The sequence below is a fragment of the Thamnophis elegans genome, chromosome 8 (assembly GCF_009769535.1).
Source record: "Thamnophis elegans isolate rThaEle1 chromosome 8, rThaEle1.pri, whole genome shotgun sequence".
Taxonomy (NCBI): Eukaryota; Metazoa; Chordata; class Lepidosauria; order Squamata; family Colubridae; genus Thamnophis; species Thamnophis elegans.
This window is the reverse complement of record NC_045548.1, coordinates 32,512,322-32,538,305: the sequence shown is the minus strand read 5'-3', so window position 1 is coordinate 32,538,305 and position 25,984 is coordinate 32,512,322.

Sequence of the window (25,984 nt, the reverse complement as noted above, 5' to 3'; positions counted from 1 at the left end):
ACTACCTGGGCTATCAAATCTCACACACAGGTGTTGAGATGGATCCCGCTAAAGTCAAAGCGGTCACTGAGTGGGAGGCACCTCGCACACGCAGGCAATTACAAAATTTTGGGGGGGTTTGCCAATTTCTATCGCCAGTTCATCCCTTCTTTTTCTAAAATAGCTCTTCATAACTAACCTTTTAAAGTCCAAAGGTGGGGCGAAACCCAAGCCTAGCAAGCTGTTGGATTGCACCATGGAATGTCAGGCTGCATTTGAGAAATTGAAACGACTTTTTGCCGAGGAACCTGTCCTCAAACACCTGGACATGGATGCACCTTTTGTGGCTCAAGCTGATTCCAGCAACATGGCAGTAGGGGCCGTATTGCTTCAAGCAAACAATCAAGGTAACTTTCAACCCTGCGCATACACCTCTCTCAAACTGACTGACACAGAGAGACATTGGGCCATTTGGGAGAAGGAAGCATTTGCAGTTCATTGGGCTTTGGCCACTTGGTGCCATTTTCTGGAAGGTGCCAAACACCCGTTCGAGGTGTGGACTGACCATAAAAATTTGGAAGCTTTGAGAACTCCCAGGAGACTTTGCGCTGGGCTCAGCATTTCAATCATTTCAATTTCACTCTGAAATACATCCCGGGGGGGGGGAATTTTATGGCTGATGCTTTATCCAGACTTCCTCAGTACAACTGTTCTAAGCTCAGTGTGGTCCAGCCTGTCATTCCCACGGCGAGCCTCGCTGCTTCGGTTGTTACTAGGCATTAAGCACGTTCTAAGGTAGATATGTCCCAGGACATTCTTGCCAATCTCAAGAAAGCCCTCCCTGATGATGATTGGTTCCAGCAGCACATGAGTGAATGTACCATGAGGGATAAATTACCCTGGATTGGGGAGAAACTTTACGTTCCTACGTCTCTTCGATTGGTTGTTCTTCAGCGAACTCATGATTCCTGGATGGCGGGACATTTTGGTTTCGTAAAAACGCTCCATCTCATCAAGAGACAGTTTTGGTGGTCTTCTTTGAAAAAGGACATTGAACGTTATGTTGCCAGTTGTCCCGTTTGTTCCACTGCTAAACGCCCGCCGGGGAAACCACAGGGACTGCTCCAGACTGTAGCTCGCCCTGTCACCCCTTGGAAGGAGATCTCTATGGACTTCATTGTCGAACTCCCTGAGACTCAGGGACACACTGTTATCTGGGTGGTCACCAACTTGTTCTCCAAGCAAGTCCATTTCATCCCTTGTTCCAAGATTCCGTCTGCTAAGACTCTGGCTAAGATGCTCATCTCCCACATTTACTGCTTACATGGGGTGCCCGACCGCATCATTTCGGATAGGGGTGTGCAGTTCACCTCCGTGTTCTGGAAGGAGTTTCTGAAGTGGATTGGCTCTGCCCAGGGCTTAAGCTCCACCCACCACCCTCAGACTAATGGGGCTTGTGAGAGGACTAATTCTGTTCTAGAACAATATTTACTTTGTTTCATAAACTACCAGCAAGATGATTGGGTGGATTTGTTGCCGCATGCGGAGATCGCTTATAATAATTCTGTGCATAGCAGCACTGGGTTCATCCCTTTCCAGGTGGTGTTTGGCCAGGATTTTGTGCCCATTCCTGAGGTTCCTTGTGAGCAGCCCCAAGTATCGTCTCTCTCCAAGTGGAGTGATCACCTTCGGCGCGTTTGGCCTTTAGCACTCCAAAGTTTGGACGCTGCGCATCGTGCACATAAGAAACAGGCTGATAAGAAACGGACTAAACCATATGATTACAAGGTTGGTGATCAGGTTTATCTGTCCACCAAGTTTCTTCAGACTCCACAAAAGTCGAAGAAATTGGGGCCCAAATATGTTGGCCCATTTCCTATTATCAAGATCATCAATCCTGTTTCCATTCGGCTGCAACTGCCTAAACACCTCACCCGGGTTTACCCTGTTTTTCATGTTAACCTCATAAAGCCTGTTTGCATTTCATCTTTGTGTCTGCCTGTTCCACCACCGCCTGCCACGCTGTTGATTGATGGTCAACAACACTTCGAGGTTCGTGAAATTTTGGACTCCTGTAGATGCCGGAATCGTGTCCAGTACCTGGTGTCTTGGAGGCATTTTCCCCCATCTCATGCTGAATGGGTGGACGGATCCCATGTTCGGGCCCCTCAGTTGCTCCGCCAGTTCTATTCTGCTTATCCTGACAAGCCCTGATTTGGCTAGTTTCCTGACAAATTTTTCTCTCTTTTCTCTCTCTCTTCCTCTCCCCTTTTCCCCTTTTCGTGTCTTGTTGTTCGTCTGTTTGTGTTTTGTCATTTCTGCAGGTCTGACTGCCTTTTTCTGGAGGAGTGCCAGATGTCAGCCTCCGCTTTGCCTCTGCTTTGCTTCTGCTTCGGCTGCCATTGAAACGGGGAGGGGAGCATGGTATTTGGGAGGAGAATCATTGTTGTGCTTGGAGGAAGTTTCTAGACTTTGAGCTGACCACCTTACTGCATATGTGGAGGAGGAGTGTTTCCCGCCAAGGCCAATGGTCCAGCATTCCATCCTGGTGATGCGACATTATCTCACACCTGACATTTGGGAGAATTATAATTGGACTGTGCATGGGATGCCAAGGGGAGGGGAATGGATTATGCAATATATTATTCGCTTTTGCGCCTAATTAACCAGATTTAGCTTAGCTTCGCATCTATTCATTTATAATTAGTAAAAGTACACTTGATTTCAACAAATGGAGTCCTGTGGTTTTCTTTCCTGATTATTGAATGAAGAAAAGCTGACATCAACACTGTTACCACTTCTGAAATTATCATTTGTAAGTTACCAAAGAGCATTTAATGTAGTGTTTTAAGGGTAAGATTAGTTCTGTTTATGAATGTTTTTTGTGTTCTGTTATAGAATTACACAACATGAAGCTTCTGTATATTTTAATGCTGCAAAATACCATTATGATTAATTATATGGGTAGTGTATAATTAGATGGTATTCAAACACCATCAATTGTTGAGAGAAAAGCTATCACTGTCCTAGCAAGGGGTATATTCCAATAACCACTTTAAAACATACTTTTCCCTGATAAGTTTAGACTCCCCAGTCTACATAAAATAATGGAGTTTGAAACACTGTATTTCATTCTAGGACCAAGGTTTAAGCTTATAAAGATTCAGTCACTGTGATATTACTATTTTTAGGCATTATGTTTCACTCTTTAAACAGATACCAATATATTAGCATTGCCAATTCAATTTAGGATTGTTCTTTCCACATTCTAGATAACTTTAGGAGCAAAAAAAGAGGTTTTTTTCTCTTTTCTAAACTCTATGTTTCCAAGAAAAGTCATCATATTATCAATGACATCAATTATTCTACTTCTTTCTGTCAGGAGTTAAATACAGCTGGAATAAGTGTGACTTATTGCAAGCACCTAGAGTAAGCAAACCATCTGTTTGTAATGACTAGCTACATCGGCCTCTCTAAAATGTGAGCAGCCTATTATTAAACTCACATTGGTAAGTTAATGAAGTGTAAAACTTATTAATTGTGAAAGTATGCCTTTCTTATAAAAGCTTGGAAAATGGATATACTTAGCTCATCCACTTGAAATCTGACTGTGTTTCAATCTTTTGTGACAGGCTAGGACTTTTTGCTTTCACTATGCTATGTTCAGTCATTTGTTCACTGCAGAAATGATATCTATATCTGTACATGCATTAATATCTAAAACTGTATTCATGCAATAGCGATACCAATATGTGCCTTTATATGTATGCTATCATCGCAGAATATAATAGGCTTCCTTAACCTAACAGATGGACAAACTACCAGAATTCTCCATTCCTAAGGATTTTGCCAACTGAAATCCACCCATCTGGAAAGCACAAAATTTGGGTAAAGCCACGATACATATAAAGTTAGAAAGAGCCCTGAGGTCACTGCACATTATGGGATGCAATTCCCTATATTAGCAAAAGCATTTATCAGTACTAAGTAATTCATTCGTAGGCTTTCAAGACCAGTGTACTTCCAATGCTTCCTGGATTTGGAATTCAATAAATGATGCTGGGAATGTTGCATCATCAAAGGAGAATTGGAAATATAATATTTTGTTTTGTTTAATTGAATGTTGTCGTTACTTAAGTAATTCTGAACAAGCTAAGAGATAGGTTGGTAAATAGTTGCATTCAGAGAGTTGAAAACTTTTACAAGTCAATTGGGATATAAAGCTATTATGTTTCAAAAAATTTCAGGTGGCGTCAAAATAGTGCTTTCTATTAAGCTTCCCATAAAATAGCTAAACTGGACAGTCTTTACAAAAGTAACATTACTGAAAAAGGCACAAAAGAAATAAAGCTTTATGTTGTGGCTGTTTTCAAAGTTTTGCCCTGAGGTAAGAAAGTGCATAGCAAAGTCATTTTCCTACCACCTTCCATCTGGCTGCAGTTTAACTTATAAAAAAGTATCCAGGTCTCACATAGAGCTGGCAAGAATTACAATACTATTGTACAGCCTATTACTCATTCTTCAGAGCTCTGTCATAAAATCACTTTTGGTATAAAGAAAAAAAAATCACAGAATTAAGTAGTATTAAAAATGTAACTGTGTTGTCTCATTCTGAATGACCATTAGTTTTTGTTTTCTATAAACAATTATTTCAGTAGTTAAATCCATGTATTTTCTTGATTTTGCTCTAGACTATAAATCTTGACATTCTACAGTTGCTACTAGAGAAAAGCTCAGAACTAATATAAAATGAATGATCTGTTTAAAGATCTGCTCAAAGCTAGAAAATACAACAGTATACTGTATGGCAGTGGACTTAAAATAGATTTGCAAAACTAGTCACATTATTGTCTCAGTGAAACAGACATGCAATCATTTATCAACTGCATTGTCTTCTCACTATTTGTTTTAGAAAATCATACCTTTGCTTTCTAGAGTTGCAAATAACTAGAAAGTTAAAGTGTCACCATGGATAATGAAGTAGTTTTGCCACTACCCAAGGACAAAAAGGCATAGACATGTTACATATTTCCTATTATTAATTCAGGGGGTTGCCTTGTCTTCCTGAATGATGAAAGCTGGAAGTGACAACGATGACAGCTTAAGTTGTGGAAACAACAATAAAGTAACCATGCTCCAAGGCTAGTGTCCTTTCTCTCCTTGCCAGGAATATGTTGGTGAAATTGGACATTTGAACATTAGGCACTATCTAATAAAATGAAATTCAATGGTGAAAAGAGTAAGGTTTTACATTAAGTTAACAAAAATGAAATGCACAGGTACAGTATAGATGGTACCTTGCTCAGTAGTAGTAACTGTGAAAAGGATCTTGGAGTCCTAGTGGACAACCATTTAAATATGAGCCAGCAGTATGCAGCAGCTGCTAAAAAAGCCAACACAGTTCTAGGCTACATAAACAGAGGGATAGAATCAAGATCATATGAAGTGTTAATACCACTTTATAATACCTTGGTAAGGCCACACTTGGAATACTGTATTCAGTTTTGGTCACCACGATGTAGAAAAGATGTGGAAACTCTAGAAAGAGTGCAGAGAAGAACAACAAAGATTATTAGGGGACTGTAGACTAAAACATATGAAGAACCATGGGCAGGAACTGGATTTGGCTAGTTTAATAAAAAGAAGGACCAGGGGAGACATGATAGCAGTGTTCCATTATCTCAGGGGTTGCCACAAAGAAGAGGGTGTCAAACTATTCTCCAAGGCACCTGAGGGTAGAACAAGAAGCAATGGGTGGAAACTAATCAAGGAGAGAAGCAACTTAGAACTGAGGAGAAAATTCCTGACAGTTAGAACAATTAATCAGTGGAACAGCTTGCCTCCAGAAGTTGTGAATGCCCCAACACTGCAAGTCTTTAAGAAGATGCTGGATAGTCTGGAACCATATAGGGTTTCCTGCCTAGGCAGGGGGTTGGACTAGAAGACTTCCAAGGTCCCTTCCAACTCTGCTATTGTATTGTATTGTATTGTATTGTATTGTATTGTATTGTGTTGTGTTATATTGTATTGTATTGTATTGTATTGTGTTGTGTTATATTGTATTGTATTGTATTGTATTGTATTGTTGTATTGTATTGTATTGTATTGTATTGTATTGTATTGTATTGTATTGTATTGTATTGTATTGTATTGTATTGTAAATACATCTTTGGATGTATCGACATCAGTCGATCCAAAGTAGTTCCTATGGAGTGGGAAGAGGAGGAGGAGGTGATGGTGGTTACTGCAACCATATGATCAAGGTCCTGTTCCTTTTTTACAAGCTTTGTACCCATGACACATAAAATAGCTGCAGTTGCCTTATTCGCATTTTAACAAGATTACTTTTTTGTTGTTACTCCCATTGAACCACCAATATGGAAATGACAAGAGAAAAAGAAAATCTGTAACTTGTAACAGAAATTCCTATGAGGAAAATCTTCTTTTTATGGAAGATCTTTTATATTAACATCATTGTGACAACCCAGATAGGATTTTAGCCTTATGAAACTATCATTATTATTTTTTCTTAATTTTATTTATTTACATATCCTTTTTAGCACTGCCTGTCTCCCTCATAGACTGACTTTAGGAGATGACATGATGTTAATACATAGCAATGCTAGGTCTTTGCAGTTGTGTCTATGCAGGAAGCCAAGGGTAAAAAAATAAGGGTAAAAAAATGAAATTAGTCCAAACAAATAGTTTAATGTGTTTATAGAAATATTATAATTTCTAAAAGTGGGAGGCAACTTTTAACATTCAAGAAAACATGAACTAAGATCATTACTTTTGATCTGGTCTTCTCTCAAAAGATCCCTAAATGGAAATACTAATTTTTTTCTAATGAAAATTCACAGGATAGATTATGATAGTCTAAATTATAAATTTCTCATAAACTGAAGGATTAGTGCATTCTGAATGATAGTAATAGAAACTTAATGTCAGTTTACTAATATTTGTTAATAAGATAAAGGTAAAGGTTCTCCCACACATGTATGCTACTCATTCTCAGCTCTAGGGGTGGTGCTCATCTCCATTTCTAAGGCAAAGAGTCAGTGCTGTCTGAAGACCTCTCCATGGTCATGTGGCCAGCATGACTAAACGCCAAAGGCACATGGGGCACTGTTACCTTCCCACTAAAGTGGTCCCTATTTTTCTACTTGTATTTTTTACATGCTTCCGAACTGCTAGGTTGGCAGAAGCTGGGACAAGTAGCGGGAGCTCACTCTGTTATACAGCACTAGGGATTCGAACTGCTGAACTGCCAATCTTCTGATGGGAGACTAACAATTAAAACAAAAGCAATAAAAAATAAAACAACCATATAAACAATACAAAACATTAGATTGGTTACAAACCCGACAATACATTGACTGGGAGAGCACAGTACTTCAAGAGCAATACAGCCATTTTATGAGCTCTGCACCACTTTCTGGTCCCCAGGCAGATAGCAAGGCCAAACCTTCTTGTCCTTCTGAAAGGCCATCAAGGTCAGGGCCAGCCAACCTTGGGGTAATGATTTTCTTAGAATGATGTAATTCTACAAGCATACAGAAACACTACTTTTGTAAACATCCAATAATTCTCCTTAACGTTCAACATGTCAAGAGATATTTTAGCAAGAACTGGTAAAAATTCACTCTGTTTTCTCCCTTGCAAGATCTCCTTGTTAATGTTGGGACTTACAATATGTAGTTTTGTTTTACATATTGTAAAAAAAAACAATTACTTTCTGGGGTTGCACTGACATGTATCTTTGGTATTTATATATAACCATACTCCTGAGTTTTTAAAAAGTCAAATGTCCTATGAATAGAAGTTTAAGGAAGAAATCTGTCCAGTACAAAGGATATACAAAATGAATTTTCAGGGGAAAGACTTCATAGTGAGACATGTCTCCCTACATATATATACCTGCCCTCTTTTAAAAAAAGAACTATTATTTCTTTCTTTGTGTTAGTAATAAAGAACTCAAGCAACTGTACCCTTTGGGGATGGACCTCTCCTCACTTCACTTGAACTCAGATTTCAGACTTGACATGTGAAGTTAATTACTCTGGGCACTGGGGCTCTGAACAGAAGAATGACCCTATTTGCAGTTCCATGTAATATGTGCCATGCTAGAGTGAACACTTTCTCTGCCTACACATTGCACATTCAATGCCTCTGAATGGAGTAATAATTCTGGCATTCTGAAGAAAAGCTCAACTGTCATCTAATTTTCAGAGGGACACTTGTCTTCCCAGTTACCCATTCAAGGAATGGTGCTGACAACCATTCTTCATTCAATCATTGTCACCACTCCAGCCCAAATAGCATCAGCATTCAGCACACAAGAAATTAATACATTTTCAAGCATCTAGCAAGCTTGGCTTGGCAGTTACAGGGCCTATGCAAGAAACTGGAGATTATTTGAAACAAATAATCAACAAGCAAACAGACCACATTTAATAACATGCAGGCTATTAACAACAACAACAACAACAACAACAGGCACAATTGGCAGGGATTTGAGCTATGTAAATCATGTCAAAGAAGAAGTGATGTGGAAGGAAAAGGTAGATCAAGGGTGATCCACTATGAAGGGATGCTACACACATATTGCCTTGACAAAGATTCCTGTTGGGGCCAATTGTTTCCTCAGGAAGATCTGCTTCACCAATAATGCTTCTCTATATGCATGGAAAATGTCATTGCTGACACAAACAAAGTTGTGTAGTCACTTCATTGAATATAACTGGGGCACAATTAGTTTCAAAGGTATGTATGTTGAGCTAAACCATAGAATGCTTTGTGTTCTTTCAATATAGAACTTTCTTTGAACGCAGCCATTATAGTTTTTAAACTTCACTTTATGACCTAGCAGAATGTCACCCATGGTTTATTAAACAAATCATAATTAAATAAATCATGGGTCAGTACAATGTATGAACCCAGTCACAGTGACAATCAGTATGGATCTAAGACACGAAAAAATTTTTCTTGTCACAGCATTACTTGCTCTTGTATTACAAGAGGGACTTCTGGTACAACCTTCAACTCTAACTCATGCAGAAGCAATCAACATCACAGTTGCATTCTCTTTTTTTCTTCCTTATATAGGAAATCTGAATGTTTCTTTGAGTAGCTACTTTATGTTTACAATTTTATACTAGAAAGGTAAAGTCAAGTTCAACCCCTGTGGAGAGATGGAAGTCTCCTGACTAAGTGATAGACAAGCCTGATCCTGCTGAGCTTTCGAGTCTAGACAAGGTCAGCCATCAACTCAATAGTTTTGCTTTGTCATTCAGAGGGAGATTGCATTTATTTATTTGTTTGTTTGTTTATGAGACAGACCATCTCACCCAATATTGCTATCACTCTCTATTGGGTATATGCAAAATTCACCAATTCAAAGACAAAATATTCCAGAAAACTCTGAAATGTGCCTTTTCTCCTACACGCAATTCAGTGGAGCTTGAAAAATTCTGGACAGGTGCCCCATTTTGTTTATGAACTGGCATATTTCTCACATCCCTCTTATCTGTTGTTATATCCTCTGTAGGAGGCAACTACATAATATACAGTTTCATATGATTTTTGGAAGCAATAACCCTAAATGTCAGGTTGTAGCTAAGTCATGATTTAGGTCATGAACCTGAAAGTTAAGGTGACATTAATTCAGCCTGAGTTAAAATTGTTGAGTAAGGTAAAGATTTAAAAACAATATTTTTCCAGTCAATGAGTCTATGACTTGAATGAACTAATTTAGTTAGAAAAGCAAACATTTTCCTTGTAACCTTGAATATTGTCCCCACTTATACTTTTTAATTATTTATAATCTGGGCAGTGTCTGAGTGTTTTGTGTGTGTGTGTGTGTGTGTGTGTGTGTGTGTGTTACATTTCCCCAAAGCTTTTACAGCTGAAAAATGAATAGCAGCTCTCAAATTTCTTGGAAAAAAAAACACTATAGCAGAGAGTGCTACATTTTTTGAAAGCTCTCAGAACTACTTGTTTCTGTCTGTTGTTCTAATAACAAGTATTAAAGTTCAACACAAGAAACCATAAATGTAACACTTGACAAATACTGTAGAAGGTGATAGCTGGAATGCTTCATCTTGATACAAGTAATTTTTACCTGACCCAGGATAAGCACCAAGTTTCTTTAATAAGAACAGTTATATTTTTCCATGTTATATTTCTAACCAAATAACTTAATATTCCTTATAAACATTATAAAACATTCATAGAAAAACCAAATGTAACTTGCAATTTCATTACATCTTCAGGTGTCCAGCTTCCATTCACTACAAGGAGCATCAATAGGGAAGGCTAATCACTGGTAATATTATGGACATGGTGATCATGATGATCTAATCCTTGTTTATTTGGTATGTGCAGATTTTAACCCCTCTACAGATCCTAGTGTTTCCTGCTAAAAATGCAACATTGTGTCATTTTGTTTTTGCAATATTTCAGAATTATTTTGTCTCTTTTCTTGAAGTAATTGCTCCCTCCACATTTCTTCTTCTTCCGGAGTCCTTCGGGATTGGGCGGCATATAAATTTATTAAACATTTAAACATTTAAAATCAGAAAACAAAAGAAATGTTTGATTGAAACTAAATCAAACTATTTAGTGATTTAATTCATTTAATGAAGTCTTATGGATGAAAGTCCTGATCTAAGTAAGAAGCAAGTACATACATGGTTATAAAACAGTAGTAGTATTCAAAAATCTTGGTAGGTATGAAGTATAGGATCATATTTGACAAAAATCTTGAAGACCTGAGATGTTAGTTGAAGACAGTAGAATTCCTATATAAGAAGGAAATGACAAAAAAAGTCTAAAGAAACATACTAAAAGAAAATCTGAAGGATGCAGTTTGTGGAGGGGGATAACAAGAATTAAGTGTGTGTTGAAGCTTCAAATCTAGCCTGAGAAAGGATTTAACAAGAGCCTACCAGAAGTCAGAATGAAAAGAAGAATCTTATGCCAGATGAAAACTCCTTACACAATATCTTTTTCTAATAATAAATGATCCATTGGCTTAGAGGACCAGTGTTAAGAGGGAAAATTTTGGCCATCTTATTTAACTGACATTGCATCAGGACAATGCATCAGGACAATGAACCCTAGATCGCTAAGGACTTACATTTAAGTAAACTTCTCCTACATTTAGAAAGCAAGAGTTACATAAAAATATTGCTGTGCTGCACTTTGAAATGCAAGCATAGCACCTGTCGGCAACATTTTAAAGCAACCGGATGGATGGATGGGTGGATGGGTGGGTGGATGAGAGGGAGAAACCAGTAACTATGGGAGTTGTGTTGGAAACTGCTAATTTTACTTATATTATATGGTAACAGTCAATACAAGTCTGAACTCCCTTCTCCCCTCCCATGACTTTGCTTTCCAAAGAACTGGGAAGTCTCCTTTCTGAGATGTTTTCTCCATCCTCACTCCTTCTGTAGGTTGAGAGCTGATCAGGTTTCACCAATCTTATCTGACCAGGGAATCATCTTACCCTCATTATGTTTCTTTCAACTTTCTCCTAAGGTTCTTCTCACAGCCCATTACATTTGATTACATTTGGAACCCAGTGTAATGCCCAGTTCCCAGACTGATAATGATTCAGATGATAGTGATGTAAACGATCAGCCACATGGTTTTGTTATCTTGCTCCTTGCCTGGTCATTGGAAAGCAACAAAAAAAAATGAAATAAAAAAGATTCTGAAATTATGTCAAACCTCTCCCCATTCATTAATTGAGGGATTAATTATTTCTAAATGGGAAATAGTATTGGCTGGAATTTTTGTAACGCCTCTCATTCTCCTCAGAAACTCTTATTAAAGAAAACTCCATGAGACTAATGCTCGGGACAAATCACTTTCAGTTTTAGGCAATGGCCAAAAAGACGTACAGCACATATGGGAAAGTGCAGGGAGCCATTTATCTATTCTTGCCCATAGTGACGCTTCCTTTCCGGAAATTTGAAACACAATGTGATAGTCATGAGCAATGTAGGGTGGAAAAAGTGTTAACTCCTATTCCTAGAGGACACATAATTCTAATATTGATTTTCCTTCCGGTATCCTGCTATAAAAGCAAATCTGGAAAAGAATAACCTTTTTCATATATCATCTAACTGGCCCCTGATCAGTATGTAGCTAAATAGAGAGTATGACTGATCTGTATATAGCAGTGCCTATTTAAAATTTATAAGCAATGAGTTCTTCAAGTGAAGTTTGATTCCTAACTGCATCAATATGGATATGGTCTCATTGTATTCTTGCAACAGTATGGAAATCATTTGCCATTGCCTTTTTCCATATTGCTATTTTGTTTGTGGTTTTGTTTTGTTTTGTTTTCCTCAGATTACCCTATAGCCTGACCATTTACTGATCACCTGTCACTCAAGAAACAGCTAGATCCTATATAGCTTTTTCAGTATTACTGCTCCTTGGGTAAAATCTAGAGTGTGAATAGACCAGATTAGCCTATTATAGGGATGTCAAATTCCCAGACCACAGGGCCAGATGTGTCATGTGCTGGCTACACTCATCCCCTTTAGCAAAGGGGGGGGGAGTCCTGATACATCGCATGACGCTACCATGATGACGTGAGTTTGACATCCCTGATCTATTACAATTATACTGCACAAGTAACAACTGCTTCTCATCGTGGAAATAACTAGCTCTTGATGTGTTTACCTTGTTGAGTATGAGAAAGAAAGCTATAGGATTTTAGTTCAAGGAAAGCGAGATAGAGACCTTGAATCCTATAGTAGTCACATTTAAGTCCAATGTAAACAATGCATTAAAATAAGGTAATTCTAACCTACCAAACAATACCATGACAAAATTCATAGAGCGAAAGATATTTTAAATAGGTAGATCTACAGACTTCTAAGACTTTCAGATGAGCTATAACTGAGCTGGGATCATGACAGACAAGGCCTTTTCAAGAAAAGTGGTATTTAGAATTATTTCTTTTCAAGTATAAAAATTATACTTTTTGAGAGTGCCAAGAAGGTGGTATTCTTATATATTTCTAGAAATACTTACTGTCAATATCTATATATCTATATCTATATCTATATCTATATCTATATCTATATCTATATCTATATCTATATCTATATCTATATCTATATCTATATCTATATCTATATCTATATCTATATCTATATCTATATCTATATCTATATCTATATCTATATCTATATCTATCTATCTCTATCTCTATATCTATCTCTATCTCTATCTCTATCTCTATATCTCTATCTATCTATCTATCTATCTATCTATCTATCTATCTATCACCCCTGGTATGCCCAAATATTTTATTTATTTATCAGCACAAATACAACACACACACACACACACACACAGCTCTCATCAGCTAGCCATACCCTTACTGGGATTTGAACCTGGGCTATATTACATACTAGGCAGACATCTTAGCCATTAGGCCACAGGCTCTTATCCGTTATCAGCGAATATTGAAATTCATCATGATTATTTCCAAACAATCATTGCTGAATTTCAGATGAAGTTCAATGCAGATTTGAAATAAGTTCTTTCTATGCTAAGATGGGAATCACTTTGGTCCAATTTTGTGAATTGGCCCTCATCTAAGATTAGCATAGACCACTGCTGCATGAAATTGCTCACACTTTCCTATTCTTGACAGTTGTTACATTTCAGTCATTCCAAGACTGATGACCATAACATCATCTCATCCATGACTCTAGCAAGCTAGTAAAAATGCATAGAATATAAAAGGTTAACAGCATGGATCTTCAGAAACAAGCTTTTCAAACCATAACTGATACCAATTATGAGCTATTCATTATTTTGAGATTCTCCTGCAGCTCAATTTATGTCAATAGAACCACATCAGCCCCAATTGTGGATGGCCTATCTAAAGCACACAGGTACACAATTTAAATTAACTTTGGCATCCCATATTGGAGTTTATTTGATAGATCTCATTTTTTTCTCATTACAATAGAATCTAATAAAATGTGTTTTCTCTATTACAATAAATCAAATAATTTGTTTCAGCCATATCATGCTTTTAAATAATCTTATTATTAATTCATCACTATTTGGAAAACACAAACATGTTCAGGACATTTATAGCAATTATTTTACCTACTTACTGATTAGCAAAATCTTGAGTGAATGTCATCCTGTGGGATATAATTATACAGCAAATCTTTCCCAGCACATTTATATAAAGTATTTGAAAAGTGTTCAATAATCTGTGAAATTTAATTCAACCTATTTCATGGTTTACATGATAAGCTCATTGAATCTTTAAATCAGAAAAGTTTGAGACAAGCCATGAAGGTCAGTTTTATAGAAAACAAAGTTCTCACTGCAAGCTTCATAACCAATTACAAAAAAAAGATTCAAACTTCTCCCCATTCATTATTATTACTGCAAATATCAAAATAGGAGATCAGTAGAATATGACTCCTGATATACTCTTCAGCTCTGAAAAAGCTGCCTCCTCACTGAATGCCAACAAGTATCCAGCTACCCATTCATATCACAGAATAGGATTTCTATTTCAGTCAGTCTAGCCAACAAATTTCTGAAAACTGCATCTGAGAAATAAAGGATGGATGGATTTTTTGAGAAAAAGAATTAATCTGTCCCTTCATTATAAACTTTTTCCCCACTGTGAGAGATAGTTATAGAGGCTGGGTCCATAGAATAAGCCAATAGGTCTCGTGTGATGGCTTAGCATCACCTAGCAACAATTTGACAAGTAAGACATTAAAAAAAATAAGATCTTTATATTGAGTTAGAGTTCATTGCTCCACCTAACCCAAAGAAATCAATTTCATTCAATCTGTCTTGGAGGTGCTGGATCTTTAATGTGAGAGTATCTTCAGGTAGATTCCTACATCTGGTCTAAATAGACTAGAGAGAGTTGTAGGCCAATAGCCAAACCTACCCAGAAAATAGCATTGGAGCACTTTCTACACCTGGTTGATATCTTCCTAAATACTTTGAATTTTAGGTATGTAGGATTTTGACATTTGACAGGAATCCATCCATCAGTCCCACTATATAGGGCTTTAGTCAGATCCCATTTGGAATAATGTGTACAGTTCTGTACACGTCACTTATAAATATTAATAAGATTGAGTGAGTTCAGAGACAGACAACAAAAATGGTGAAGGACACAACATACAGTATTAGGGGTATTGGAGAAACCAAATATGTACACCCTGGAGGACAGAAGTGAAAGTGGGAATTGAAACCTTTAAATACTTTAAGGGTGTGAATAAGTTTCTAGAAGGTAGTATTTTCAATATTAAGTAAAAATCAAGAGCACATTGACAGGGATCTCAGACTGACAGGAAGAAAGTTTTAAAATCATGTTAGAAAGTATTACTTCACAGAAAGAATAGTGGAAGCTTGGAACCAACTTCCATCAGAGGTAGTGAGTTAGCAACTGAGTAATTTCAGTAACTGAGTTTAAGTATGCTTCAGATAAACACATTTCATAATTTGACAAAAATTAAAAATAAAATTAATAAAACCTTGTCAAAGGGTTTTACATCTGAACTGCTACATCTTTTTCTGCTATCAGTTTTCTATGTTTCTATTCATACAAATCAAAATACAATCTTTTCATACTTACTATGTCCAATTGTTCTTAAAGGACTATTTAAAATTCTATGTATGTGCATTCTTTAAGTTAGACGCATCCATTCCTTGATACAACACAAACAAAAATATCGGAGCCTGTTTGTACATTATTTATTTATTTTGAATATTTTAGGGTGCTTTTCTATCTGCTAAACATATAAAATAAACTGTTAGCATATATATTTTTTGCAAGTAAAATAGTGTGATTTGCCAAAGCAGAATTTACATGGCATTAATATGGAAGAGTCATGAAGTCTCCTAGCTTCCACTTTTCTCAGCTCAAAAATTAATTATAAAAATAAGTATACTGAGAGCACTAAACACACTATGACCACATTAGCATATACACACTAAACATGTGTATCTTTGAGAAAATGTTAATATTCCATACAAAAAAGTTAAATGTTTTCAATCAAACTTCCCATTGTGTAATTGCTGCCAACAAAACTTTATTAATTTTGTTGGCACTAATTCCACCAATATATTCTGCCAATATATTTTTGGACGTCAGCATTATATGCTTCTTGCAAGTAGGACACAATCAATCTGGCTTTAAAAATGGTTTACATAGAACACTTCAAGGGAACCTTCTTATCCAGTAGATTGTTCTAATCAAATAGGAATTACCAGGACAGGAATTAAAGTGGATGAATTCATCTTTTTTTCGGCATGGGTGGATCTAAGCCAAAACTGATAGTATGACTTTTTTTTGTCCGTTTCTCAATCTAATGATCCAGGAAAAAATTCCTAATCTTGAGATTTATTTTTTCTTATTGGTGATGTTCTTAAATTCATTTTCATGCTTCAGAAATCTACTCCTTTCCACATCATCTTTCCATTAACTGTCTACATGATCTACTATCTATGAATGTGTGCTCAGTAATCTAAGAAGAGTTACTGCCTAGAAGCTATATTATGATTCTGTGTTAATATATTCTCCAAATTCTGTACTGTGAAATGCACTAATTTTTGATAGCTATTTGATAAAAAAGGTATTCAACTAAATTTAGGAGCACTAAGGTTTAGCAATATGAATAAGTAGCTCTACAGATCTTTGTTAACATGCCCATTTCAAGTTAATGAATCTTTTTGATTAGTAATTGAAGGAATGTACTGAATTAAGAAAAGATATTGCCTATAAAATGATATTCATTTTGACAACTTTAGCTTATATTTAATTATTTATTGGAGTATTTTATGATCTACTAGCAAATGCACTGTATTTTTGTAAAAATAATTAATTCTTAGTAATACAGAGCCCCTCAAAGTACTTTTTAAAGAAATATGTGATATGAAGTAGGAAAAGAGAGGCTAGTTATGCTAATTATCAGGTGAACACATTAGCCATATTATGTTTCATTTATAAAAACACATATATAGATTATTCAGGGTGTCCAATATAGCATTTTGTGTCAGTGATTATCTGCTTTGTTTTCAGTGCCAAAGTACTCTTCTGTAGTTTATAATTTCTGTTTTGATGATATGCCAATGTAGACCTATTATTACACCATAAACAGTTGGTGATCAGTTGATATGAACAATGCAGAAACAGTGGTTTTACTCTAAAACCAAAATGTTTCTTATTGGAAGAAAAGCCACAGTCATTAATAGTGTGTAACTCAGTTTTGCAATCCTCAAATGAGCAATTTTCTGGTGGAAAAAAGCCAGACACAAAACCAGCAACTATGTCTAGCCTGCTTACTCACCCCGTATGTTCATGCTCTGCTTTAATGTATTTTCCTTGGGTTTTTTTTCTTAGTGAGCTCTATTGAATTCAGATAAATTTGTAAACCATAGTTCAGACCTTAATGTATTGATTAATACAATACAATACAATAGCAGAGTTTGAAGGGACCTTGGAGGTCTTCTAGTCCAACCCCTTATACCGTTTCAGACAGATGGCTATCCAACATTTTCTTTTTTTTTCAAAATACTTTTTATTTTCCATTTTTATAACATATAATCACATGTATACTATTACATAGCCAATATCATATTGTATTAAGTAATAATTACATCAGTTCGTCTTGCCATCAACTCCCAGAAAGATAAAAACCAGTTATTAGCTCTTCTGCTCTCCATACACCACTTTCTTCTGCCTCTTTCCTCCCCCTCCTTACCTCCTTTCTTCCCTCCATCATCCTTTTCTACTCTACTTCCCCTTCCCTTCTCCTTCTCCTCTCTCCTCATTCCACTCCTCCTTATTCTCCTCATCTTCCCCCCTTAGCCTCTTTCCTATCCCTCTCTTCTTTCTTCTCTCCTCTGCTTCCCACTCTTCCTCTCATTCACTTGGTGTATTTCAGCTTCTGAGCAAACTCCATTCTATGTTGATGGTATTTATGCTTCCATATCAATATACTTAACATATCTTAGTTTTCAAGAAAAAATAAGAGAAGACAGTATACATGCACAATCATATTACTTTAAAGTCTAACAGCCCTTGTCAAACCTAATATACATCCCTCCCTCCCACCCTCCCCCCACCCTTCCCTCCCCTGACTTCCCAGAACCCATACACGGTATAAATCTTTAACAAAAACAGTCTAAAATATATTTTAAAAAAGAGTAAAAAATTAATAACATCTTTAAATTGAACTTAGCTCCTCCTTGCTAGACTAACTTTAAACAATTTATATCATTCCTGATCTTAATCATAAGCTATCTGGAATTTCTTAGTCCCATATTTATTTTGAGTATAATCGATCCATTTTTTCCAGTCTCATTTATATCTCTCGTTTGAGTAGTCCTTAAGATATGCAGATATTTTAGCCATCTCGGCTAAATTTGTGACTTTCAATGTCCATTCTTGAATTGTAGGCAAATCTTCCTTCTTCCAGTATTGCGCCACCAACAATCTAGCTGCAGTTATGAAGTGCAAAATCAAATTAATCTCTACCGCTGTACAATCAGTAATTATATCTAACAAAAATAACTTAGGGTTAAACTTTATCCTTTTTTAAAGAACATTTTGCATGATCCACCATATTTTTATCCAAAATGCCTTAACCTTTTGGCAAGTCCACCATATATGAAATATGTAGCGTCGAGAGAATCACATCTCCAGCATTTGGGTTGTAAGTTTGGATACATAGAAGCCAACTTTTTAGGATCTAAATGCCATCTATAAAACATCTTGTAAAAGTTTTCTCTCAAGTTTTGGGCTTGTGTAAATTTTACATTTCTTACCCAAATCCTTTCCCATGTATCCAACATTATTGGTTCTTCAATATTTTGAGCCCACTTTATCATACAGTGTTTAACTAATTCTGTTTCAGAATCCATCTGTATTAATACATTATATAGTCTCTTTATATGCATTAAGCTTTGATCTCTTATTTGTTTAAATAAATTATCCTCGACTTGCATAAAACCAATTTTTTGATCTGTTTTCCACCTGGCCTGTAGCTGTCCATACTGGAACCATGTTTGAATTACCTTTTCCTCTTTTAATTCATCCAAGGATGTTAGTTGTAATACACCCCTTTCTAGGGTAAGAAGCTGTCTGTAAGTAATTATATCCTGTTTTTGTACTATGTTCATATTTTCTAGTGCATATCTAGGAATTGCCCACATGGGTATCTTATCATTTAATTTGTATTGATATTTTTTCCAGACCCGCAGTAGAGCATTCCTTAAAATATGACTTTTAAAATTCTTGTCCACATTTTTGTTATATAGCAGGTAAGCATGCCAACCATATACCAGATCATGCCCCTTTATATTATGTATTCTATAATCTGTTAAATTAATCCAATCACTAATTACAGATAAAGCTACTGCATCATAGTATAGTTTTAAGTTGGGTAATTTCAAACCTCCCCTCTCACACGCATCTTGCATTATTTTTAGTTTTACTCTCGGCTTCTTCTCTGCCCATACAAATTTATTAATACCCTTCTGCCATTCTAACAGGTTCACATCTTTTTTAAGTATTGGTAGCATTTGGAAAAGAAATAAAAATTGAGGTAAAATATTCATTTTCACTGCTGCTATTCTTCCCAGCAAAGATAACTGTAACTTCTCCCATTTTTTCATCTCTGTCTGTATACTATGCCAAAGTGGTTCATAATTATACTTATATAACTTCCCATTTGAGATTGAAATATGAACTCCTAAATATTTAACCTTTTTAACTATTTCACATCCTATCATTCCTTCTAGTTCTTCCTTTTGTTTAGTATTCATATTTGTAGCTAATATTTTTGTTTTCCCTAGATTTATTTTAAATCCTGACACTTGACCATATTGATTAATCATATTCATTAAGATCTTACTAGATTCCTGCGGTTGGGTTAATATTATAACCAGATCATCCACAAAAGCACGTATTCTATATTCTTGCTGCCTAATCTTAATTCCCTTTAAGCCCTTCAAGGCCCGTATTTTATTCAACAATATTTCCAAAGTTATAATAAACAATAATGGGGACAAGGGACAACCCTGTCTTGTACCTTTTTCAATTTGAAAAGAATCTGTTAAACTTCCATTAACTATAATTTGAGCTGTTTGCTGTTGAAATATTGCTTTGATTGATTGTAAGAAATGTTCTCCTATTTGCATTTTTTGCAGTGTTTTCAACAGGAATTGCAATTAACTCGATCAAAGGCTTTCTCAGCGTCCAAAAATATGAGCGCAGCAGGAATTTGGTTATTCTTACCCAAGTATTCTAGTGCATTAACACTTAATCTTACATTATTTCTCATTTGTCTCCCTTGAATAAAACCTGTTTGATCATTATGAATCAATTGTTGAATAACCAACATTAACCTATTTGCTAGTATTTTAGTAAAGATTTTATAATCTACATTAAGTAGTGACATAGGTCTGTAGTTTTTTGGTTGAGTAATATCTTGGTCTTCTTTGGGTATCAGGGATATAAAAGCTGTCTTCCAAGATGGGGGTACCTTACCTTCCGTTTGAATCTTATTAAATAATTCCTTAAGAGGTTCTACCATTTCTAACTGTAGATTTTTATAGTAAGCCGCTGTCAAGCCATCTGTACCAGGTGCCTTCCCTGCCTTTAACTGCTTAATTACCTGTAGAATTTCCCCCGAGGTTATTGGTTGATTCAATCTTTCCCTCTGCTCTTCTTTAACTATGGGTATTTTTTCTTTATCCAAATATCTCTCTATATCTAGACCTTTAATTTTGTCACCCTTGTACAATGCTGTAAAAAATTCACGGAAGACCTTTTGAATCTCATCCTGTTGATACACTTCTTTCCCTCTGTAGTGCAATTTGGCTACGTTACGAGAGTAGTTTCGTGCTGGGGGCGGGGGAACTCCCCGCACTTTTTGAAGCAGGGGGGAAATCTTTTGGATAGGATTTTGCTTAGAAGCCATTCCAAGTTTAAATCTTCTTCAGCCAATTAATAAGTCTATGCTGGTCGATTGTATAGCAAGCTGTTTAATTTAGTCATAAATCACTCCTTTTCTTGAGAGTTTCAAATTCAAAGCCCAATCAGTGTTACGAAGCTGCTCGGCACCATTTTGTTTATCAGGAATATCAGATATCATATCTGTCAGGAAATTTCTCCTCAGTTCTAAGTTGCTTCTCTCCTTGATTAGTTTCCACCCATTGCTTCTTATTCTACACTCAGGTGCCTTGGAGAATAGTTTGACTCCCTCTTCTTTGTGGCAACCCCTGAGATATTGGAACACTGCTATCATGTCTCCCCTAGTCCTTCTTTTCATTAAACTAGATATACCCAGTTCCTGCAACCGTTCTTCATATGTTTTAGTCTCCAGTCCCCTGATCATCTTTGTTGCTTTTCTCTGCACTCTTTCCAGAGTCTCCATATCTTTTCTACATTGTGGCGACCAGACCTGAATGCAGTATTCCAAGTGTGGCCTTACCAAGGCATTATAAAGTGGTATTAACACTTCACGTGATCTTGATTCTATCCCTCTTTATGCAGCCTAGAACTGTGTTGGCTTTTTTGGCAGCTGCTGCACACTGCTGGCTCATATTTAAATGGTTGTCCACTAGGATTCCAAGATCCTTTTCACAGTTACTACTACTGAGCAAGGTACCATCTATACTGTACCTGTGCATTTCGTTTTTGTTTCCTAAATGTAGAACCTTACTCTTTTCATCATTGAATTTCATTTTATTAGATAGTGCCCAATGTTCAAGTTTGTCAAGATCCTTCTGTATCTTGAGCCTACTTTCTGGAGTGTAGGCTATTCCTCCCAGCTTGGTGTCATCTGCAAATTTGATGAGTTCCCCATTTATTCCCTCATCCAAGTCATTGATGACGATGTTGAAGAGTACTAGGCCTAAAACAGAGACTTGGGGTACTCCACTGCATACTTCCCCCCATGTAGATGCAGTTCCATTGAGGACTACATGTTGAGTGTGGTTTGTCAGCCAGTTACGAATCCATCTGGTGGTGATGCTGTCTAACCCACATTAAGCTGAGACAAACCATAATTAAAACAACCTGTCTCCTAATGTGATGTGTGAACCAAATAATATCATGAGGTGATGAACATTTTTCTCAGAAAATTTTACCCGGAATCAAAGAATCACACAATTAGCTTTATACAGCCCTTAGTGTCAAAATATAGATAACACACAATTTTTAAAATTTCACAAACAGCAAATGAGCTATATAATCCAGTGATGGATTTAGATTTAGAAGTTAGATTTTCTAGGCCTAATCAAACATCAAACCATAACTATTACCAACTCTTTTTAAGTTTATTTTTCAAGTACTTTGTTCTTCCCTTTCTTGTCTTGCATAAAATAGATCTTTGATTTTAAAATGCAGCCAGGCCCCATGTAATGTGTCAAATAATTGGTGGGGGGTAATTGGTACATAAGACTCAGAAACATTTGGGGTTCCCAAACTTGGCAACTTTAAGTCTAGTGGACTTCAACTTCCAGAATTCTCCAGCCAGCACAGTTCCACAAGTCTTAAAGTTTGAAAGACTTCTGATTTAGACCATACATAGTTGTAGAACTGCAGAGAATATTATATTATTCCTAGATAGTATTAGGTATTTCCAAAAGGTCTTTATCTAGTGTTTTGTTTCTTTCTCTGTTTCCAAATATCCAACATTTTCAGGAATTCTGTGGCCAATGGATGATGTGGTTTTTCATATCTAATATCTGTGACGTCCTCTAAAGAAAATAATAATCATTAATGCTGTAATATTCCTTTAACCAAGAACAATGACCATCATTCCCCCTCTCCCAAAAACAAACCGAGCTACAATAAATTGGCACAATGAATCTGAGAGCAAAAGAAAACCTCACTGGGTGATGGGTACACATTACTATTATAGAAATTTATTTTCCTTTATCTTTTTTCTGCTTATTGTGTTACTTTTATGCTACTGTAGCTTTAGACAAAAAGCCTCTTCTCATTTCCCCTTGAGTTTTAGAAAAGAACAAACCTTTCTTCCTTATATCCCAAAGGTGCTTTTTCAAAAGGCAACTGGACTTTCTTTCTCCATTGTGTTCCTCCATATCTGCTTTTCCACTGTTATTCCAATGCACACTCAGCATTACTGGATCTGTTTCTGACTGATGAAGAGATTAGGTTTCTCAGCTAAAACTGATGTTACATAACAGATTTACAAGAATACATAGTGTAAAATTCTTCATGTTTACCATCACTCACTCTTTTGTCCCCTACCTACATCTCAATTAAGAGATTGATTGTATCTAGCACAGTTCCTGGCCAGTGTTAATAGTTCAATTTCTTAGCCATTAAAGCTCATCCCACTATCACCGTTTCTATGATTTTCTATGTTTGCCTTGCCCTGCTTATTTAAGGAATGCATAAAATGTATCTCATAATTCTGAAAGGAGGGTGTAACAAGATAGAGAGATGCCTACATATTCTATTTCCTATTAAAATAAAGTATTAGTGGCTTTTGCCCTATCTAAAAGTGCTGAAAATTTCCTGAATATCAGATTGCTTTCAGATACCAGACTGACCAAAACCTCCTTAATAACCTTTCTGTGTGAATATTTGTGACATGTTTCCAAATTTGAAATGTACCCATTGGCTCAGAAAGATTACTGTGCCTAAACTATCTACTCCAAATATTATCAAAATAATGGCATAAACTTTCAGCCACTTGTTCCATGGAAGCCTAGCCCATGTAAGACCAGGTCTGAAAATTTTAATTATTTTGCATTTTATACAGTAATTATATATACATCAATCTTTTTACATATTTATAAATGTAAAGGGCCCGCAACTTGGGAGTCCTCCTGGATTCACAGCTAACTTTTGACCACCATCTCTCAGCTGTGACCAGGGGGGCATTTGCCCAGGTTCGCCTGGTGCGCCAGTTGCGGCCCTACCTGAATCGGGAGGCCCTCACAACAGTCACTCGAGCCCTTGTGCTCTCTAGGCTGGAATACTGTAATGTGCTCTACATGGGGCTGCCCTTGAAGAGCATCCGAAGACTTCAGCTAGTCCAGAATGCGGCCGCGCGAGTGATCATGGGCGCACCACGGTTCGCCCACATAACACCGATCCTCCGTGAGCTGCACTGGCTACCTGTTGGTCTCCGGGTGCACTTCAAGGTCCTACTCACCACCTATAAAGCGCTCCATGGTAGTGGATCTGGCTATTTGAGAGACCGCCTTCTGCCAATTACCTCCCTGCGTCCCATCAGATCGCATAGAGTTGGCCTCCTCCGTATTCCATCCGCCAGTCAGTGCCGACTGGCGACTATTCGGAGGAGAGCCTTCTCTGTTGCGGCTCCGACACTATGGAACAATCTCCCCGTGGAGATTCGTACCCTCACCACCGTCCAGGCCTTCCGCACAGCCCTCAAGAACTGGCTAACCCGTCAGGCCTGGGGATAATCTTATTTCGCCCCTCCCGAATGCTGAGTGAATGTTGAGTTTTATTGTCTAATTTACTTTGTGCACATTTCTTTTTTCGTATTGTCCTACACTCCCCTTCCTTTTGATTGTAAGCCGCCCTGAGTCCCCTCAGGGAAAAGGGCGGCCTATAAATAAATAAATCCAAATCCAAATCCAAATCCAAATTATTTTTTTTAAGTGAGTATGATTCACTTCAGCGATCCTTTGAGAGAAGATGAATATCCCAGGGTGCAAAAAAGATGCCAGTCGAACTTGGGTAATGTCTTCTATGCATTTTTAAAAGAAATATTTACCAAAAGTATATAACCAATTATCTTATCAAGGTAGCTCTGGACAATGCACAATAGATAAAAAATATAAGAACAGCAAAGATAAATATATAAGATCCTAATAATAAATATCCTTTAAAAACCAAAATAGCATAAAAGTGGAAATGGAACAAGAAATAAGAAACCCTCAACAATAAAGCCATCTAGCCAAGTGTTCGGTTCCAAGGGAGCCTTAGGCCTGCTTACATAACCAAGTCTTGAGGGTCTTACAAAATGTCAAAAGATATGGGGCCAATCTAATTTGGGGGGAAAGGGTGTTCCATAAGGCAGTTATCACAGCAGACAAAACATATATCAGACAAAACATATATCTTGGACCTGCTGCTGTGGCCTAGAGGTGGAGCTCTCACCCCACAATCAGGAAATTGTGAGTTCAATCCTAGGTAGAGGCAGATGTAGGGTCACCTGCTTGGGCAGGGGCTTGGACTAAATGACCTGCAAGGTCCCTTCCAATTCTGTTAATCTGTTAATGGTCTGATCAAGTCAGAGATGGATTGCTCCCAGTTCAACCCAGATCAGCTGAACTTGTAGTAGCAGCGGCAGGAGGCTCCACCCACCCACCCAGATGCTTCTGCGCATGCGGAGAAGCATCGTACACACAACCGCATGAGAGTGCATGAGCAAACTGGTAGTAAAAAATTGGGAAATCCACTACTGAATCAAATCCACAAATGAGAGATACCTTCTCAATGGTATCTGCAGCATACCTTCTGTACAAGACCTGATGAGGTGGGCTAATGTAATCGGGGAAAGACAATCCCTTAGATAGCCCAGGCCCAGGCCAAGAAAGGTTAAAACCAGTACCTTAAATTGGCTCCAGAAGCAAACTGGCAACCAGTGCCATTACACAGAGCAGTTGTGTGGTATGTGCTTCTCTAGGAGCACACAATTGATGCATTCCATATCAAATAAAGCTTCTGGATATTCTTTGAGGGCAGCACCAATATAGGGCACAGTTCAATAATCCAATCTGGATGTGACTAAGGCATGGATGATTGTAAGCAGGACAACTGGCTTACAAGATGAAGCTATGCAAAGACCCTCCTAGCCACAACTGCCACCTGTTCATTGAGCAAGAGTCTAGAGTCTAGGAAATCCCCAAGGCTATGGACTGGGTTTGTCTGGCATAGTGCAATCCCATCCAGTATAAAAGATGGATAGTATAGTCCTTG